General features: G+C 36.7%; 1 protein-coding gene and 1 pseudogene across 2 annotated transcripts in view; both read right to left on the bottom strand.

Moving 5' to 3' along the window:
* Nucleotides 1-17,055, bottom strand: part of CAAP1 (caspase activity and apoptosis inhibitor 1) — a 51,969-nt gene that overhangs the window by 21,195 nt on the left and 13,719 nt on the right. The gene's annotated exons all lie outside the window — the stretch shown is intronic.
* Nucleotides 6,252-6,681, bottom strand: LOC115499902 (annotated as a pseudogene).

Here is a 17,055-nt window from a genome sequence, read left to right on the forward strand (position 1 = left end):
TCTATGCATTATTTTATTTTCTCTGTGAAAGCCCCTTGATTGTCCTTCAAATAAAACTGGACATCTCTATAAAGATTACCTGCTTCCATAAAGAATTGCTTTAGTGCCCAAAGTGAACTTTTATAACATTCTGTTTTATCTTAAGTTAGGCTTGAACATGCCATTAAAGAATGTCACCAAACAGAATTTCAAAAGTAGACGCAGTACAAGTGCACCACCTTGTGGCTGAAAAATAAAATGCAAGATACTTTTACTTCAGTAGTATGTGAAGTTGAAAAAATATTCCAGAAAATAGCCTGGAATTTTAAAATCTATACTAGTTCATTTTTCCAACATGTAGAATTTGCAACTAAAATTACCATACACATTCAGAGCTCTCCAATACAATTTAAAGATCCTTAACAAAGAGCATGGAAAGCAAGATATATCAAAAAAGGAAATGTCTTAAAGTATAAGAAACCTACAAGTATATGTCTTTTTATTTCTAGTTTTATGAAAATAAAAAATGTGTACTCCCAGATAAGAAATACTAGGTGTCAGAGTTAGGAAAACTAAAGTAATTCCAATTTATATTTAAGTGACATTTAAATATTTCTGTCACACCCTTTAGATAAGAATTTTGTAACAACTGGAGAAAGAGAGATGGCAAGAGAAAAAAGTGGGGGATGGAGGGGGACACATGCTTAATCTGGTTTGGGTTAATAATCTTAGGATGACTTTTGTAGTCCTTTCCATTAGGGGGGAAAAAAAGCCTGTTTTTATTTTTCTACTTCCTTTCTCACATCCGCAGTGCTCCTCCTTAAAGCAGCTTAATTTACAATCTTGGCTTTGAAATATAAGACAGCCTTATACCCACCTCTGGGGTTTAAGTCCTCCAACCAGTATAAGTCCAACTTACTTTCTTTTACCCCAAATACAATTCCACTCTTGACCTTTTTTTTTTTTTTTTTACAACAAAATAGAAAATAAACTATTGGGATTGCATCAAAATAAAAGGTTTCAGCACAGCAAAGGAAACTATCAACAAAAATAAAAGTCAACCTATGAAATAAGAGAAGATATTTACAAATGACATATCCAATAAAAGGATATATTCAAATATTCAAAATATACAAAGAACTTATAAAACTCAACACTCAAAGGATATTTTTTTTTAAGTCAGAGTAATACATTGGGGAGATCTGTGGAACTTAAGAACCACTACACATGTGAATTACCAAAAGTTTCAACTTCTGGTACTTTTAAAAGGGAAAAAAGTCAAATTCTATCCAAATAAAAAATACACAGGGGGTGCCTGGGTGAGTCAGTCAGTTAAACGTCCCACTCTTGATTTCGGCTCAGGTCCTGACCTCACAGCCCAGGATGGGCTCTGCCTAGACAGCATGGGGCCTGCTTGGGATTTCCTCCCTCCCTTTCTCTGTCTCTGCCTCTCTCTCCTTCCCCCTCCCTTCCTCTCTCCCTCCCTCCCCCACTCATGCTCTCCCTCTCTCTCTCTCAAAAAGAAATAAACATTAAAACAAAAAAAATACAAAAGGAAGATACCTCAAGGATAAAGAAACCAGACCAACCAGCCAGTGTCTTCCCATTTCGGCAAAAGCTGACAATCAGGCAAATTGGCATAACAAAAGGTGTAACTCTGGATTCTCTCCAGATTCCAGGGAATAGAAACAGAGGCTAAAAGAAGCCAGCCTATCATTCTATGAGCTTCCTACTATTAAAAATAAGAAACAGGCAAAGAAACTGGAGTAGCCAAAACAGAAAAAAAAAAAAAAAAGTTGAAGGATGTACATTATCAGATTTCAAGACTACAAAGCTACAGTAATGAAGACGCTATGATATTGGAAAAAAGATGAACATATGTACTGATGGAACAAAAGAGAGCCCAGAAATAAACCCACATATACATCGTCAACTGATTTTCAACAAAAGTACAAAGGCAATTAACAAACTGAACGAATGGTACAAGTACAACTGGATATCCATACGGATATAATTTTCTTTTTAATTTTTTTAATGTTTCTTTTTTGAGAGAATGAGCATGAGTGGGGGAGGGGCAGAGAGAGGGAGTAACAGAATCCGAAGCAGGCTCCAGGTTCTGAGCTGTCACCACAGAACCACAAGTGGGGCTCAAACCCATGAACCATGAAATCATGACCTGAGCTGAAGTCAGACAATTAACTGACTTGAGCCACCCAGGCACCCTGCATATAATTCTCAATCAGTATCTTGTATCATATACAAATACTAACTCAAAATGATCACAAACTTAAAAAATGTAAACCTATAAAATCTTTAGAAGATGCAGGAAAAAAATCCTTTGTGACCTTGGGTTAAGAAAAGATTTCACCAAAAGCATGGTCTATATATAAAAACAGTTGATAAATTGGATTTCCCCCAGATTAAACAAATCTGCTCTTCTAAGGCGATGGTGACAGAATACACGACAAGCAAGACTGGGAGAAAATATTTGCAAGCCACGTATCTGATAAAGGACTGTATTCAGAGTATATAAAGCACTCTCAAGGGGCGCCTCGTTGGCTCTTTTGGCTGAGCGTCAAACTCTTAATTTCAGCTCAGGTCATGAACCCAGTGTCCCAAGACTGAGCCCTGCATCAGGCTCCATGCGGAGCATGGATAGTCTCTCCCCTGACCCTTCACCCCTCTCCCCAACTCCTGCTCTGAAAAAACAAACAAACAAAAACCTCTCAAATCACAGTAATGAAAATAAAAAATAAAGAACCCAATATAAAAAATCAGATCAGTGGTTAAAAAATTAATAGTCACTTGACCAAGGAAGATATACAGATGCAAATAAACACAATAATAGATATGTTCAATGTCATTTGTTATTAAGGAAATGCAAATTTGGAACCACAATGCCACACCACTACACATATATTAAAATGGCTAAAATCAAAACAGCAGACAGGGGCGCCTGGGTGGCTCAGTCGGTGGGGCAGCCGACTTCGGCTCAGGTCATGATCTCACGGTCTGTGAGTTCGAGCCCCGCGTCAGGCTCTGTGCTGACGCCTCAGAGCCTGGAGCCTGTTTCAGATTCTGTGTCTCCCTCTCTCTCTGACCTTCCCCCATTCATGCTCTGTCTCTCTCTGTCTCAAAAATGAATAAACGTTAAAAAAAAAAAAATTAAAAAAAAAAAACAAAACAGCAGACAAATGGAACTCTCATACACAGTATCAGCAAGGATGCCAACATGCCCTAGGAACCCCCACTCCTAGGTACTTGACCAAGGACGATTAAAACTTGTTATGTTCGCACAAAAACCTGTGTGTGAACATGTATAGTGGCTTTATTTGAAATCATCATAAATTGTCAACAGCTCAAATGTCGCTTTATTAATTTTCTATTGCTGCCATAACAAATTACGACAAACCTGATAGCTTAAAACAACATTATGCACCATGTTAGAGTTCTGTAGGTCCTAAATCTGGTATGGGTCTCACTGGACTCAAATCAAAGTGTCCACAGGGATGCATTCCTTTCTGGATGCTCTAGGGGAGAATTCATTTCATGCTCCTTTGGACTGTTGGCGGAATTCAGTTCACAGAGGTTGCAGGACCAAAGTCCCTGCTTCCTTGCTGGCTGCAAGCTGAGGATCATGCCCAGATTCTAGTGATGTCTCATGTTAGATGTCTCTGACCTCTTCTGTCTTCCTCTTCAACTTTTAGGAACTCATAGAATTAAATTAGGATGACCTGGATAATCCAGGATACGCTTTCCATCTCAAAGTCCTTAACCTAAACGAAATCTGCAAAGTTCCTTTTGTCAAATAAAGTAACCTGTCCTCAGGTTCTGAAGTCAGAATATAAACACCTTTGGAGGGTCATTATTTTGGTTTAGAAGATTACCTCAAATGGGAGTGGATTAATAAACTATAGTAAGCCCACACAATATAACACTAACTACTTAGCAATAAAAAGGAAGGGACGATTGATATACACAACACAAATGAATTTCAAATGCATTGTGCTAAGTGATAGAAGCCAGACTCAAAAGGCTATATACTGTATTATTCCATCCATATGACACTCTAGAAAAAGAAAAGGTATGGGGACAGAAATCAGATCAGGGGTTTACAGGGGTTGGGGATGGAGGGAGAAGACTACAAAGAGGCATGGAGGAAATTGTTAGTGTGATAGAACTATTCTATATTGTGATTATGGTGGTAGATAAATTACCATCCATTTGTCCAAATTTACAGAACTGTATAGCAAAAAAAGGTGAATTGTACTATATCTAAATTATACCTTAAATTTTTTTTAATTGAAATACCACAAAAGTCTTAGAGCAGGCTCAAAAATATTGAATCATATAGTGGTAAACTGTCACCTTCAAAAACTAAGAAATGGGGCAAAATAATCTTAATATTTCTCAAAGGGCTTTTCCACGAAGCAAATAAATCCGTATCTCCACTGTGTCCCTCAACAAATTCCTTCAGCAAAAGACAGCAAAATTTAACTCTTTTCTCCATTTCCTCTCTCCAAGTAACATTAAGCAAAGAGTCACAGTAAACTCCAGTTTTTCTCTGATCCATGATTCTCTAAGGATTCATGGTATAACTGGCCCCCTGCAACTCTGTTTCTGTGAAGAGACAATTCCCTAAATAGGGGGCTATAGTCTATATAAAATTGACTAAAGGAAATCAAAGAGGTTTTTCTTTTTGTTGTATCCCTATATTTCTATGTTTTCAAGGAATTAGCATGAGATTACTTTGTAAGTGCATTTAAAGGTACAAACTTATGGGAGTGCCTGGGTGGCTCCGATCATCAGGGAAGGGTCTGACTTGGGCTCAGGTCAGAATCTCACCACTCATGAGTTCGAACCCTGCATCAGGCTCTGCGCTGACAGCTCAGAGCCTGGAGCCTGCTTCAGTTTCTGTCTTCGTCTCTCTGACCCTCCCCTGATCGTGCACTGTCTCTCTCTCAAATAGACATTAAAAAAAAAAATTTATACAAAAAAATAAAGGTACAAACTTATAAGATGTGCAAACATGTTACTACTTTGTAGAGTCTAAGAATTAGGTCACAACACTGTCAATGATTAGTAATACTTTTTGTGAAGGTTTCATGAAAAACGTATCCTTTCATTTCTGATAAACCTACCCTATTATGTAGAATAGTCTACACCTAAGTATTATGGCCTAACAGCAATTTATAAAGGATATGAGAACATAAGTGGTAAAATAAGATAACCAATTTATTACCATTTACTAGCCTAAAAGCACAGTCAATCCTTTATATTCATATATGTCTAAGAGAATTGAGCTTATAAACAGTAATGTCAACATAACAAATTGATCCCATTTGTTAGAAAAATCCTTTTATGCTTGAAAATATATGTACAGTAGCTTCCTCTTAAACTATTTTTTGTAACAACTTAAAAATTTAGACACTTGTAAGCAACAAATTGTTTTTTAAAAAGCAACAGTAAAGAAAAATAATTAAAAATCACAATGAATTATTTCACATTCCTCAGGCTTTCATTTAAAAAAATGTGGGGGAAATCCCCAATACTCAGCAGTGTAAAGTGAAATTTTAGGAATACTTATTATTCCAGATTCAGAGTAAAAATCCCAAAGCAAATACAGCAACGTGTTTTTATCAATGCTTACCATGTAACAGGTACTATTCTAACCACCTTACAATCTTTTTCTCACTTAATCACCATCAAAATCCTATAGGTTAGGTGCTGATATTACCCCTATTCTCCAGATTTAAGTAACATGCCAAACATCAGAGAGACAGCAAGCTGTGGAGTTATGCTGGCAGGCATTATTAAATTTAAATTATGCAGGCAGTTTAATTCTACAACCTTGACTCTCTGCATTTATTTAGACTTGCTACTACCTGCAGAAATACTTCTCCATGTAGTAATACCTAAAAATTACAGGTAGCCGTAGCCATATACATATTCATATGGCTAACATGTATCTCAAAGCATAAAGTCAGTTTTCACTCTGAATTTGATCTCAAGGCCCCAGAGAAAAGTACTTCCTTCTTCTTGGATAAACTTATGCTTTTAAAGCATCAAGACAGAATTATTTTAAAAATTGGAATTTCAATGAAAAGACAGGCATGACAGACAACAAAAGACGCATATTCCACAAGAAAGGGAAGGCCTGAGACAGATGGGAATGAAAAGGCAGGAAACATTTCTAACTGTATACCTTTTTGTACTATTTTGTACTGTTTGAATTATATTCCCCACTGAGGCATTTTATTTGCACATATGTACTACACACTCAGAAAAAAGAATCCCAGGATTGTCCCTTCTGTGGGTTTATATCTTGCTTCTTTATGGTCCATGATGCCAGCTGAGGTTGTCAGTACAACGAAAGCAATCTGGTGGGACAGGAGCAGACTAGTCTGCCATTTTCCTAGATCTTTGAGTCATATATCAAATCTGGGCCTGATCACTGCCCACTTGTTTAACCTGCCCGTGAGATTCAAACGATTTTCCCAGCTCTGTTATCAATGATTTCAAGTTTGCCAATGTAACCATGCTTCATCATCACAGTTGGAAAACGGACTATGACTTTGGAGCATGGCCTAGAAAGACCCCAGAACATGGCGTTTGTCCCACTTTTTGGCATTGTTTTTACTTCAATTTTTTGGTGCTGCCAATGCTCTTGAAAGCATGTGCCAAGGCATTCATGCACACCATCACAGCGGCATGGAAGGATGGTACTATTTATAGTTTTTAAACCATGCCCATGTATTTGGCTATTCACTTAAAAAAAATTAATGGAAGTACAGATTCACACAAGTTTGTAACAGAAAACAAAGGAGGGAATAAAAAGAAATTAAGGAAATAAATACACAGATCAAATTTACTGAGTAAGAACAGTCTAATCAAGAATTGTGAAAACAATATTCTAAGGGAATTCTTGATGATTATAAAGAGGAGTATGGCAAAATGAAAATTAAAAGAGTACGTCAGAGCCCGACCTTAAAACTTAGACCAAAATAAATTTCAAATGAATCAAAGATTTAAACATTTAAAAAATCCATAAAGTACTAAAAGAAAATATGAAGAATACTTTTTATAATTTCAGAATAGAGAAGGCCTTTTCTAAATATAAAATAAAACGCAGAAAATATAATAAAATAACAAAATTAGACTATATAAACATGAAATATTTATGCATGCAAAAAAAAGTAAAAGCCTTAAAAGTATTTTTTAAAAAAGCAACAAGCAAAAAATAATTGCAACCCATATCACCAACAGTATATTAAAAAGACCAAAGTCTTCCAACTACATACAAAGGATAAAAAAATGAGAGTTCACAGAAAACTCCAACAGCTCTATGTGTCGAAAGATGGTTATTCATTCATAATAAGAGAATACAAATTAAAATTCCAATGAGATGCTATCTTTTTTTAATTTTTATTTTTGAGAGAGCATGAGTGTGGGAGAGGCAGAGAGAGAGAGAGAGAGAGACAGAGAATCCCAAGTAGGCTCTGTACTCACAGTAGCAAGCCCAACATGGGGCTCAAACTCAAGAACTGCGAGATCATGACCTGAGCCAAAGTCAGATGTTCAACCAACTTAGCCACCCAGGTGCCCAGAGATACTATTTTTTTAATCTATCAAATGAACAAAGATCAAAATTAAAGAGTAGGAACACATACACTCCACATGTAGAGGTACAAATCAGTTAAAACTCTGTAAGTCAATTATGGCAAAATCTTTAAAGATTTCCAATGTGCAAACATCTGACTCAATAATTAACTTCTAGATATTTATGCTACACATAAAACAGAGGAACAACATTACTTATATACGGAAATATTTATAACATTTGTAGTAACAAAAGAGTAAACAACTTAAATGTCCACCAATAGACCATTAAATTTTTGCTACGTACAACAATGGAATAGTATACAGGTATATACAGGAAGCCTTACATGTACTAGGTAGAACAAAACCCAAGGAAAGACATTCTATTATATGGAAAAAATTAAGTGGGAAAGGTATGGAATCGTTTGCACAATATGCTGCCATTTTGTGTGAAAAGAAAAAATACATACACACATATATTTGTAAACTATGGAATATTTCTGGGAGGATACACAAGAACCTGGCTTACTGTTCCTGCAGGAACGGGAAGGGAGGAAATGGGTAAAAGGAAAAAGATTTATTTTCACTATATATTTTAAAAACTTTTGTACTATGTACATGCATTCAAATAAATAAGCTCTTAAATAAGAGACACTAGATACATGGTTATGTGGGAAAATGTCCTTATTTTCTAGAAATTCACACAAATATTCAAAATTACTATAATTTGCTTTATAATACTTCAAGAAAAAAGATGAAGCAAAATGGAAAATTGAAAATTGCTATAATCACTAAATCTAGCCAATAGGTATATGGGAGTGTCATTACACTATTATTCTCTGTACTTTTCTATACCCTTGAAACTTTTCATAATAAAAGTAAACAAAAATAAAAACAAACCTAATACAGTGTAATTCCTTTTTTCTAACTGAGACAAGTAATGTCATTTGCCTGGAAAAAAAATCTTATTAACACAGGGAAGCACCTTTAAGTTATATATAATTGAAGCATTTTAGGTTAACATAAAACAGAACTGTTACCTTCCTTCACCAATCTTTGCATCTAAGGCCACAGCCTTACCTTTATTGTGAATTCACAGAACACAGGTCAGTTTCATCCTAGTCACATAAACTATTTCTACTTTTGGCTTATTTAAGGTGCAAAAATCTGAGTGCAAAAAAAAATCAGCCTTTATAATTATTCAATGTTCCCCATACTTTTAATTGTTATCCCATAGCTAACTGGTAACTTTTTTAATAACTCCACTCTGAGTTTTTCAAAGCAATCAACTTATCAACTATTCTTTTCATATTGGTATTTCCTCTGTTTATATGTTTAACTAAATTATGCAACTACCATAACTGAACTGGAAACAAACATGAATGACTCTTGGTAAGCAAACACTTCAAATGGAGTATTTGAAGTTCACACGTGTATTAGACAAGTTCACACATGTATTAGAGATATTAGGAGACAGTCATCAACAACCAGATTAGCACACTGTGAACATCAGTGAATTTATTTTTCAAATGAACTAGAAAGGGCAATTAATACAAAGAGAATCAGTTAAGTGATTAAGAAAAACTTAACTTTAAAATAGTGATAAGGAAATAGCAGAAAAAAGAAAAATACCTGCTAACATCTAATCAAGTCCTTGAGCAGCAAGATGAGGCAGTAAACTGACAGACAATAAAAATGACAACAGATACAATTTAAAAATTGGGTTTCTGGGGGCGCCTGGGTGGCTCAGTAGGTTGGGGGACTGACTTCAGCTCAGGTCATGATCCATGGTTGGGAGTTTGAGCTCTGAGTTGGGCTCTGTGCTGACAGCTCAGAGATTAGAGCCTGCTAGGTTTCTGTGTCTCCCTCTCTCTCTGCCCCTTCCCCACTCATGCTTTGTCTCTCCTTCAAAAATAAACATTAAAAAAAAAAAAACTTTTTTTTTTAATTAGGTTTCTGTAACACAAAGAATACTCATTGTCTTGTGTGGAGAGAAGTTACAAAACCACAAACAATGCTTCCCAAGTCCCTCAAAGTTCTTTATGGGGAAATTAAGTTGCAATTCAACTGAAGATCCCATCTGAGACCTGTGAGAAGTTCACTTCCTCCCATTCTAAAGAATGTTCTAGAGATTCTGGAGAGGTGCCAATCTGCTTAACATTTAAAAATAACTGGGTCAACAGCAATTGCACTAGTAGGAATTTATCCAAAAGACACAGGAGTGCTGATTTGAAGGGGCACATATACCCCAATGTTGCACCAGCAACAATAGCCAAATTATGGAAAGAGCCCAAATGTCCATCAACTGATGAATAGATTAAGAAGATGTGGTGTATGGAGCGCCTGGGTGGCTCAGTCGGTTAAGCGGCCGACTTCGGCTCAGGTCATGATCTCGCGGTCTGTGAGTTCGAGCCCCGCGTCAGGCTCTGTGCTGACAGCTCAGAGCCTGGAGCCTGTTTCAGATTCTGTGTCTCCCTCTCTCTGACCCTCCCCCATTCATGCTCTGTCTCTCTCTGTCTCAAAAATAAATAAACGTTAAAAAAAAATTAAAAAAAAAAAAGAAGATGTGGTGTATATATGCAATGGAATACTACTTGACAATGAAAAAGAACGTAATCATGCCATTTGTACAATGTGGACGGAAGTCAAGGGTGTTATCCTAAGCAAACTAAGTCAGTCACAGAAAGATATCACACTTCACTTATATGTGGAATTTGAGAAACTTAACAGATGATCAGAGGGGAAGGAAAGGAAAAATAAGACAGAAACAGAGAGGGAGGCAAACCATAAGAGATTCTTAAATACAGAGAACTTAGTGTTAGGGGCCGGGAAGGGTAATGGGTGATGATTGCATTAAGGAGGGCACTTGTTGTGGTGAGCACTGGGTGTTGTATGAAAGTGATGAATCATTTGATTCTACTCCTGAAGTCAAGACTACACTATATGTTATCTAACTTGAAAAAAAAAAAAAAAAAACAACTATAAAATCACACACACACAAAAAGGTAACTGGGTCAAGATCTGCTTCAGTTATCAAATTGGAAGAAATTGGGAGGAGGGGTTTTAAAATAATATGGAAGGGGACAAATGGGTTAGGTATGCGAAGGTTCATTGTACAAAATTTTCCAAAACAGAGCTAAACACATAAATAAGTAATTGGTACAAAGCATAAATGGGTCATGTGAGTCAGGTGAATCACAGGTCATTTTCTGAAGAGCATCATTCCCAAAGGGCTCTAGTCTTGGGTCTACCTGAGACCTATTTTTTTTATTCACTGATTAAAATGCTTACTTATGGGGCGCCTGGGTGGCTCAGTCAGTTAGGCGTCCGACTTAGGCTCAGGTCATGATCTTGCGGTCTGTGAGTTCGAGCCCCGCATCGGGCTGTGTGCTGACAGCTCAGAGCCTGGAGCCTGCTTCGGATTCTGTGTCTCCCCCACTCTCTGCCCCTCCCCTGCTCATGCTCTGTCTCTCTCTGTCTCAAAATAAATAAAAACATTTTTAAAAATTTTTTAAAAAATGCTTACTTATGTATTATTTTGCCCATTAATCCAATGCTCCAGAGCACCGTAAATTTTGCTCAAATACTTTTCCTTTTTTTTTTTTTTTTAATATTTATTTTGAGACAAAGAAAAAGTGGATGAGGGGTAGAGAGAATCCCAAGCAGGCTCCATTGTTGGGCACAGAAACCAATGCAGGACTCAATCCCATGATGTCAAGATCACGACCTAAGCCAGTATCAAGAGTGGGACGCTTAACTGACTGAACCACCCAGGTGACCTCAAATACTTTACTTTTCTGAAGTTTAGTAACAGTAGTTTGTGGAAGATTCTTTTATTCCCAACAAGTTCAGTTTTATTGACATTTACTGAAAACTTAGCATTTGGCTGAATACTATTGCCTGTTTGATGAGCTGAACCTACTGGGTAGCTCTAATTCATCAAAAAGGACATGGATGTTTTTCCCTTATTAAAAACTAAAGGTGGTAAGCAATGAGGGAAACAAAGGCAAGAGAAATATAGTCTAAGTTAAATTTCCTGGGGGCCTGGGTGGCTCAGTCAGTTGAGTGTCCGACTTCAGCTCAGGTCATGATTTCACGATTCGTGGGTTCGAGCCCCGCGTCGGGCTCTGTGGTGACAACTCAGAGCCTGGAGCCTGTTTCAGATTCTGTGTCTCCCTCTCTCTCTGCCCCTTCCCTGCCCACACCCTGTCTGTCTGTCTGTCTCTCTCTCAAAAGTAAATAAACATTAAAAAAAATGTATTAAAAAAAATTTCCTTACAGCCTGCAGCCCACTGATAGACACCTGAAACATGAAGGACATGACCTTCCTCAAGGACCTCATGGCTATCTTGTGTCTTCATGTTTACCTTTTATTAAAGACTAAAGGTAACCTTACCTCAACAGCAGTCAACCCCTCAAGGTCCTGAAAGCCTTACTTCCAAACTTCTTAGAAACTTACTTTATCTCTATCCCCCTTCTCTTCACAAACTTTAAAGTATATAATCAGTCACTCTTCACAATCCCAAAACAGCTCTTTCTGCTCCTGGGTCCTGTCGTCATACTACAATCAAACCACCATTTTGCAGCAAAAACATCTCAAGAATTCTTTCTTAGCCATTTGCTCATGAGCCCTGTTTCAAATATCCTCAGTAGTAGCTGTGTTAGGATAGCTCAGTAGGAAAACTAAAGCAGATGTTAATCTCTAACTGACATACAGCATCAAAGTTCTATCACACATCACTGCTAAGGTTCAGCAACAGAAGAGTGGTCACACAGCACAGTTCTAGCTGCTGCTCTCAAGAAGACAACTGACCAAGCCAGAGGAATAGCTCAATATTTTCAAGAATAAATATATTAATGCAAAGTAGTCACTTAACTCACCTATATCTAAGCACTATACGCTTCTTGCATTCTATCTTCACTAAAGTGCCTAACCCTCAAGTGACCATTAACAGCAGTAAACAGGAAGCTACTCCTATTTTGAAGGGTAGAATAGCTTAAAGCTATTTAAGAGATATAATTATTACAGTGTACTAAAATCTAGTATACTGTGCATAGTAACCAGTACATTGTAACTAGTAGATGACACCAACTTGATCTTCTTCTTTTTTTTTTTTTTTTTTAAATTTACATCCAAGTTAGTTAGCATATAGTACAATGATTTCAGGGGCAGATTCCTTAAAGCCCCTAACCCATTTAGCCCAGCCCCCTCCCACAAGCCCTCCAATAACCCTCTGTTGGTTCTCCATATATAAGAGTCTCTTATGTTTTGTCCCCCTCCCTGTTTTTATATTATTTTTGCTTCCCTTCCCTTATGTTCATCTGTTCTGTGTCTTTAAGTCCTTGTATGAGTGAAGTCCTATGATATTTGTCTTTCTCTGACTAATTTTGCTTAACATAATACCCTCTAGTTCCATCCACGTAGTTGCAAGATTTAAAGATTTCACTCTTTTTGATTGCTGAGTAATACTCCATTGTGTGTGTGTATATATGTATACGTATATACACATATGGATACCTATGTATGTATGTGTATATGTACATACATATGGATACATACACACACACACACACACACACACACACACACACACACACACACCACATCTTATCCATTCATCCATCGATGGACACTTGGGCTCTTTCCATACTTTGGCTATTGTTGATAGTGCTGCCATAAACATTGGGGTGCATGTGCCCCTTTGAAACAGCATCTCTGTATCCCTTGGATAAACACCTAGTAGTGCAATTGCTGGATCATAGGGTAGTTCTATTTTTAATTTTTTGAGGAAGCTCCATATTGTTTTTCAGAGTAGCTGCACCAGTTTGCATTCTCACCAGCCAACTTGATCTTTTCAACCACTTATATTTAATACCCACGTATTCCATTTTTTTAAGTTTATTTTTAAGGGGGAAGGGGCCAAGAGAGAGGGAGAGAGAGAATCCCAAACAGGCTCCACGCTGTCAGGGCAGAGTCCAACATAGGGGCTCAAACCCACAAAGTGTAACACCATGACCTGAGCTGAAATCAAGAGTCACACACTTAAGTGACTGAGCCACCCAGGGACACCCCCCCACCATGTATTCCATTTTAAACAAAAATATTCACATTTGAGATGCACAAAACAGATGTAATAAAAAAAAAGGAGATTTAAAATAATTCCTACCAATAATTATTCATTTTATAAAAACAATTTCATGTTAATTTTATTCACTGTTTTAAATATTCTAGTGAACATAAAATGGTCCAATTTTTATGTTACCTAAAATCCCTAAAGCCTATTTAGAAATATCTTGTTTTTTTTTTTAAGTTAATCATCCAAAATGGGAATCCAGTTATAGCTAATTTAGAGTATGCCCATTCTCTAAGAAAGTAGCAGTGACCAGGAACAATATTTCTATAACACTCATATAGGAACTACTTTGTGGTATACATTATTTTGAGAATCTGGATTTTTTCATTTCTTTATCTTCTAGAACTGTGATATTATCTCAACAATACTTATTATCTGTAGGAAAACACAGTTTCATTTCCACTACATCCTCCCTCAATATCACTCACTAAAAACACATTAACCTAAGACTCATGAAAAGTTATTTATGAGAACAATTCTAAAATACTGCTAAGATCTCCTTAAAGTGTTTGTATTTTTATTCTTTATATATAAAACTTCAATCCTGATTATTTTATTGCACTATTGAAGATTTAAATATCATTACAAACATATTCTTTAGAGCATAATCATCTTACATTATAGGCTGAGCTAATACCTGTCCTCATTTTTAGTGCTATTTTAGCTATAAAGCTTTTTCTAGCACATTCCAAATGGAGACAGCACTCTAATGCCAGGCCTCTATATTACTTTATTTACTTAAAATTATTGTTATTGTTAAGCAACTGTCATAATCTGTAACATTTACAAATCTTGTCATAATACCAACAGTTCTAAAACACTGCAAAACTAGAGATGCTGAGGTTTTTGGACTATCTGTTAATATAAATTTGTTCATTTGCTTACCTAAGGTGAACTAAAGTGAAAACCCCATCCCTCACCCTTTTGAAAATGAAGATATTTAGAAACTACAGTTTTATCTTTACAGTTCCTAAATCCCACTTCTATAAAAATTGCTACAAGTTAACACTCATTAGTTTCAAATTTCAAAGTAACACACTGTCAAAAATTTCTTACAACTACTGCTTCTGCCTTCTTGTTATTTCTGGTAGTTAAAAAAAGATTAATTTACATAGGGCATATTAAATACCATATACATACACGTACCCATACATATACACCTTATATTGAAAATTGTAACTTTATAGCTTCTTAGACAATCCTAAGAAGCTTCCAATAAAAGCTGTAATAAAAGCACATAGGTCGCCCATTAAAATAAAGTATCAAATTTCCATATATTTTAGTAACATAGATTACTTTAGCTGGACCAATTTGAAATTATTTTTATTCATTAAAATTGGGATGAAAAAAGGTATATGTCTCAGTTGATAAGACACTGACAAACTGACATAATTGGTTCCAACGTCAACCTTTTGGCTCTCCTGTATTTCTCCTTCAATCAGAGTTTCATTTTATAGATATTTTGTACATTAAGTATTCAGGCAAATGAAGTACTGTGTAGCACAATGAAATACATACATACCAGACAAAAAGACAATAGCTACACTCAGGTCCAAATAATTTTCTGCACTCCTAGGAAAAGTTGTTGATCTGATTTTTCAAAAAATACAGATTTTTTAGTGGGATGTCACTTGGTTTTTAAATGTTAGAAACGATTTGAAATTTTTACATGTTTAAATTAAACAAAACCTCTCTATGGCTCCAGGCAAACCATCTATAATTCTGGCTTCTATCTACATTTTAAAAAAAAAAAATTTTAATGTTTATTTATTTTTGAGACAGAGAGAGACAGAGCATGAACGGAGGAGGGTCAGAGAGAGGGAGACAGAATCTGAAACAGGCTCCAGGCTCTGAGCTGTCAGCACAGAGCCCGACGCAGGGCTTGAACTCACGGACGGCGAGATCATGATCTGAGCCGAAGTCGGCCGCTTAACCGACTGAGCCTCCCAGGCGCCCCTATCTACATTTTAATCAGATACCTTGCATTAGTTTTCTATTGCCACTGTAACAAATTACCACCCATTTAGTGGCTTAGGACAACATGAGCTTATTCTGTTACTCTTCCGGAATTCAGAAATCCCAAAGGAGTCTTAGCACAGGAGAATCAAGGTGTAGGTAGTGATGCTTCCTTCTGGAGGTTCCAAGGAAGAATCTATTTCTTTGTCTTTTCCAGTTTCTAAGAAGTCGCCCTACACGCCTTAGGTTGTGACTCCTTTCCAAGCACATCACTGAAACCTCTGCTTATGTCATCCCATCGCTTTGGGAAGCCTTTGATCTTTTTACTACCCTCTTAGAAGGATTCTTGTGGGGCACCCGGGTGACTCAGTCTGTTAAGCATCTGACTTCGGCTCTGGTCAATGATCTCACAGTTTGTGAGTTGGAGCCCCGAATCGGGCTCTGAGGGGCTCTGTGCTGACAGCTCGGAGGCTGGAGCCTGCTTCCAATTGTGTCTCCCTCTCTCTCTACCCCTCCCCCACTCATGCTGTCTCTGTCTCAAAAATAAATAAAAACATAAAAAAAAAAAAAAAAGAATTCTTGTGATCACACTTGTCCTAACTGGTTAATCCAAGATAATCTTATCTCAAGATTCCTAATTTAATCATATCAGCAAAGTTCCTTTCTGCATGTAAATTAACATATTCCTTATGTTCTAGAGATTAGAACATAGACATCTCTGGAGAGAAGTCACTATTCTGTCTACCATATTTGTGTTCTGGGAGTGTTTTGGTAAATTCTTGAGATGTTTCTACATAGATGCTTTTTGTGTCATGGTCTGAAGATTTCTGTCCCCTCCAAAGTTCATATACTGAAATCCTCATCCTCGACATTGAGGGTATTAGTAGGTGAAACCTTTTGGGGGTGGTTAGGTCATGAGACTGGAGATCTCCTGAATGGGATTATCTGTCTCTCTCTCTTTTTTTTTTAATAGTAATCTTCATGGTCAAACTCATGTCTCCAGATCAAGAGCTGCATGCTCTACCAACCAAGCCAGCCAGACACAGATTATATCGTTTATAAAACATTTTCCACATATCTCACAGCCCTTTGCACCATGTGGGAATACAAGAAATCTGCAATCTGGCTAGATGAGCCCTCTCCCAATCATACTGGCACCCTTATCTCAGACTTCTAGCCTACAGAACTAAAAAATAAATTTCTGTTTATAAACTATCCAGTCTGTGGTATTTTGTTATAGCACCCCAACAGATTAACACATTAAGTCCTGTGCAAATAGGGAGTTTTACTTTTTCCTTCTAATCTATGCGACTTTTATTTCTTTTTATTGCTTCACTGAACATGTTGGGACTTCCAGTACATTGCTGAAAAAGAGTAATGAGTAGGT

Source organism: Lynx canadensis, chromosome D4, assembly GCF_007474595.2.
Source record: "Lynx canadensis isolate LIC74 chromosome D4, mLynCan4.pri.v2, whole genome shotgun sequence".
Taxonomy (NCBI): Eukaryota; Metazoa; Chordata; class Mammalia; order Carnivora; family Felidae; genus Lynx; species Lynx canadensis.